The sequence below is a fragment of the Myotis nattereri genome (genome assembly GCF_964212035.1).
Source record: "Myotis nattereri genome assembly, chromosome: X".
In the NCBI taxonomy this organism is placed as follows: domain Eukaryota; kingdom Metazoa; phylum Chordata; class Mammalia; order Chiroptera; family Vespertilionidae; genus Myotis; species Myotis nattereri.
The window spans coordinates 106,666,202-106,671,158 of NC_138078.1; the positions used below are offsets into that span (position 1 = coordinate 106,666,202).

Consider the following 4,957-nt stretch of genomic DNA (forward strand, 5'->3'; position numbering starts at 1 on the left):
CTCATTTTTTTGGTTGATTTTTCTTTGTTAAATGGCATTTAAATATATAAAATAAATATCAAAAATATAAGTCTTTGTTTTACTATGGTTGCAAGTATCAAAAAAACTTCTATATGTGACACAGCACCAGAGTTAAGTTAGGGTTTTTCAAAATGCTGACACGCCGAGCTCAAAAGGTTCGCCATCACTGGACTATATCCTAGGAAGGAAAACTAGTAAGGGTTCTAAACCAATTTCTATAGTAATGATCATAATTACCATTTATTAATATCTACTATGTAAGAAGCATTGGGCCAGGCACCTCACATATATTATGTACCTGTGAGATCTACCTGTGAGACAGCATTATCCCCAGTTTATAGATAAATTGACTATGACTTAGACTGGTTGAATACTGGCCCAAGATGAAACAAGTACAAATGGCATATCTGAGATTCACGCACAGAATTTTGATTCTAAAGTCAGATTCTTTTGGGGTTGATTTGCTGACTCTCCAAACATGTAAAGGAATGAATTCCAGTGCAGATGGAAGGATGTTGAACATTGTTAGACGTCAAGAAAATGAAGATTAATGCCACAATGAGATAACCCTTCATACACATCATTCTTATCATCTACCTTTGTTCCAGCAGAATGGAAAAAATGAAAAATCTGATAATATCAACTGTTGTCCAGGATACAGAGCAATTGGAACACTCATACTCTGCTGGTGGAAATGAAACAAACACTGTAAAGTAATTTGGCAGTTTCTTATAAAATTAAACATATACCTGCCATATGACCCAGCAATTCTATTCCTAGTTGTTTACCCAAGAGAAATGAAAACATATATTCACACAAAAATTTGAGTGCAAATGTTGATAGCAGTTTTTTTCCCATAATAGTTTCAAAATGGAAACAACTAAATTTCCATCAATAGGTAAATGGGTAAACAAATTTCCATCATTAGGTAAATAATAGATCCATACAATGGAATACCCTGAAGCAATATGAAGAAATGAATTATCAATCATGCAACACTATAGAGTCCTTAAAAACATCATATTAAGCAAAGAAGCCTACCTCAAAAAAAATGTGATTCCATTTCCTTGAAGTTCTCAAATAAGAAAACTAATTATCTATCATAATAAAAGTGTAATATGCTAATTAGACCGAATGTCCTTCTGGACAAAGTGGGGCTGTGAGGGAAGCCTGGGCCCCGGGTGCCTGCTGGTGGCTGGAGGGAAGCCCGGGTCCCAGGAGCTGGAGGGAAGCCGGTGCCAGCAGCCAGAAGGAAGGCCTACTCTTGCACGAATTTTGTGCATCAGGCCTCTAGTGTTTATATAAAATAAGATTAGTATCTGCCTATGTGTGTGGGATGACTGCAAAGGGACATGAACATGAGAGAATTTTCTTTGGTGACAAAAATGCCTTATGTCTTTTTTTTTTTTTTAAAAAAATTAGCCAGAGAGCTTCTGAAGGCACTTGGTTTCTGTTGAGTATAGAAAAGGCAGTAAAATGGCAACTGTACAGGGTGCATGATAGGTGGGAACAAGGCAGGGGGAGCAGAGGAGGGACAGAGATATTGGGGGAAGAGACACATTGGGAAAAGGGGGGTGGAAATATCAGACTGGACCTTAGAACAGACAGTCCTGGTCTCTAGCCACTCCTGGTACGGGCAGACGAGCATACAGATACATAGACAAACATTCACTCTGAGCCTAGGAGCCTCTGTTGCCCTGCTCAAGCAGGGATTAGTCAGAGCCAAGTGTAGGCGAATTTGAGCATATGCAGAGGTTTCAAACCCTCCCTGGACTCTGACCCTCAGGCACACAATGTCACCTTTATTCACCCAGAGGCTTCCTCAGGGCCTAGATAACGAGGACCAGCACAGACCATGAGGAAGGAGAAGTCAGCTAGAAGAGAAAACCTCCAGCCCACTCCTGTCCATACCTGAAGGAGAAGGAAGGTGCAGAAACAGGCAGCCAGTGCAGCCCTCTGTCCATCCATGGTCTCACAATTGCCTGGAACAGGAAGGAGAAGACAGCCTCCAGCACCAGGCTCAGAGACAGACAGAAGGCTATGATGGCGCCAGCTGTTTCCCCCTCAGCCAGCTTTACTTCCTTTAGCCTGAAGCACATGCAGAAACTGGCGAGGTAGCTAGGAAGAAAGTGACCCAGGTGTCATCCTCAAAGACCATAGCCAGGTATCCCTGGGGCTGGATATTGCACAGTAGCAGCAGGTACACAAAGCCCAGCCAGACCAGCACCAGCTTGGTAGCCAGCAGCTGTTCTTCCCAGACAACATGGATATGGCTGTAAGGCTCCGGCCCACCCAAAGACATTGGAAGTCAAGAAACAGGACACAGGAATAAAGTAGTCTCCCCAGGTGCTAGTGCCTGCAATGTTGGACTTGACCTCAGAGGTAATGTCAGGAAGCTCCCCAATAGTGACTGTGAAGATGAAGCCAATAGAGAGAACTAAGACTAAGATATATTTGAGGATGGCTTAGATTGAGTGGCTTTTGTTGGTGGGCTGATAGTTGGAGGCTGAAACTTCAAACTCCTCTTTGCCTGCTCTTGGCTCCTCTCCTTCACTAATGAGGTCCAACTTGGTCTCCTCCTTTCTAGGCCCTTTGAGCTTGAGCTGCTGGTAGTAGAAGTACCATTCCAGCTGGGGCAGGCCCAGGTAACAGATAATGGTCAAAATGATGACCCCACAGGTTGTGGTAAAATAGCCAAAGGAACTTTCTGATGGCTCCAAGCCACTGGTGATGGTGCAGATCATGGTCACTGAGGCAAAGAAAGGTAAGATGCCTGTCAGGCTCTGGCCACTCATGATGGGGCCATGTAGCTGGCAGACCAGACCAAAAGGCTGCCCTGCAGGATGGCACCGAATGAATTAATGGGCATGATCTTGATCTTTGTGATGATGAAGAAGGGCAGGGCATCCAGGTGCACCATCATCAGGATAGCAGTGATCAGGAACACCAGCAGGATTGCCATCAGGCTGCCCCAGACTAGAACGGACTGGGGTATCCTCTGTTGCAGGAAAAAGTCAAGGCAGGCAAAGAGCAGTCAGGGGCAGCATGGCACATAAGATCATGACATTGTTGAAGCCAGCACTCAAGAGAATTCTGCTCCAGAGAGGGTGCTTTTTGTAATTCAAAACTCTCTTGTAGGGTGTGTAAAGAATTAGGCAAACCTGCACAATCTGAGGGAACAGTCTCCAAATGTTAACGCATCTTCAGACATCAGCCACAAGTTCAGGGAACCCCGAGGGCTAAAAATTTGGTAGTTTCCCCAATCATTCTCAAGGTTCAATATTTCACTAGAACAGTGGTTCTCAACCGTCTGGCCCTTTAAATACAGTTCCTCATGTTGTGACCCAACCATAAAATTATTTTCGTTGCTACTTCATAACTGTAATGTTGCTACTGTTATGAATCCTAATGTAAATATCTGATATGCAGGATGGTCTTAGGCAACCCCTGTGAAAGGGTCGTTTGACCACCAAAGGGGTCGCGACCCACAGGTTGAGAACCGCTGCACTAGAACAACTCACAGAACTCAGGAAAACACTATACTTATAGTTACAGTTTTGTTATAGCACAGAGATACACGTTAGAATCAGCCAAAGGAAGAGATGCAAAGAGTGAAGTCTGGGAGGGTTCCAAATGTGAAGATTTCATCTTCCTCAGAGAATGTTGCCAACCAGGGGCTTGAACACATACTGCCTGCGGGGCTGGCCTTTAGTTTACAGCCCCTCCCAGCATTTCAGGGTAATACCTTTCATCTCTAGTTCCTCCAGAGGTCAGAACTGATATGGTGTGGCTCCTATCCCCCATCATAAATCACGTTGTTAGGTTGTCTGGTGACCAGAGACCTTAGGCAAACAAAGGCACTCCTATAAGGAAGAACATTCCAGGGGACTAGAGATTACCGCCCAATAGCCATGGGCAATGGCCTGAACTCTGTTTAGGTAAAGTTAATTCTTCATTACATAGGGTGCTCACAGATTTACAATTGTTATATTTTACTTGTGGATTTATCATTTTTATATTATGAAAACTTCCAATCTACTTGTCTGATATTAATATAGCTATACCAGATTTCTTTTGGTTAGTGATTACGTAGTGTATCTTTGAAACTCTAATCTTGTCTTATATGATTGCTGGAGAAACTGCTCTGATTTTCAGAGGCATTCTGCTCATGATTTTAGCCTCCTATCCCATGCATCCCCGTATGCAGCACATATTTTGAGGATGAAGTTGACTGCATAATTGAGCTCCCCTCTCCCAATCTCTGACAAAAGCACTACTGATTTCTATGTTCCCTTGCAGTAACCCTTCTTCTGGGCATTGCACCAAGATTTGCAATGGATTTTCAGCCTTCTACCTGCACTCAGAATTGACCATTGTTTCTAGGTAAATGTGGCAGCAGAGAAGATCTCACATCTCTGATTCTTCTGTTTCCTAAGTCTTACATTTTCTATGTCTAAACACCTCAGCATTTCTGCTGCCCTCTTTTAGATGATTTCAGAAAATTATCTGGCTCTGCAGTTATCCCATTACAATTATAATGAAAGTTCTTCCATGAAGTTGAATATATCTTCTAACTTTCCTCCGAATTTTGTCTTCTCCAAGTTAAATACCCCAGTTTTATTTATTTATGCCTCAAGTAATATGGCTTCAAAAGCAGTCGCCATCCTTGTTGTCTCCATTGGATATTGGAATGAATCAGAATATTCTTGACGCTGCCTGATTAAAATAGTAGAACAGGATATTTCATTCTGAATATTGTATGTAGCCCTATTAATGTAGCCTAATGTTACATTTTTTTTTGAATATTTTAGTAGCCATGTCACAGTATTCTCTTGTATTAGTTTAGTAGGTAACTAATGTGGATGAAAAAGGGGCTAGATACTAAACCTGAAAAGCTCAGGAGAGGCCTGCATGGCAGGCCTTACAAACTCAGAGA

The 4,957-nt window shown here is 42.6% G+C and overlaps 1 pseudogene across 1 annotated transcript; it reads right to left on the reverse strand.

Annotated features, from left to right (window-relative positions):
• Positions 1-1,895: 1,895 nt before the first annotated feature.
• Positions 1,896-3,773, reverse strand: LOC308511784 (equilibrative nucleoside transporter 1-like; annotated as a pseudogene). Its single transcript has 2 exons — positions 3,767-3,773; positions 1,896-3,191 (listed from the first exon to the last, which is right to left on the reverse strand). The product of its transcript is annotated as an equilibrative nucleoside transporter 1-like (transcript).
• Positions 3,774-4,957: the final 1,184 nt, after the last annotated feature.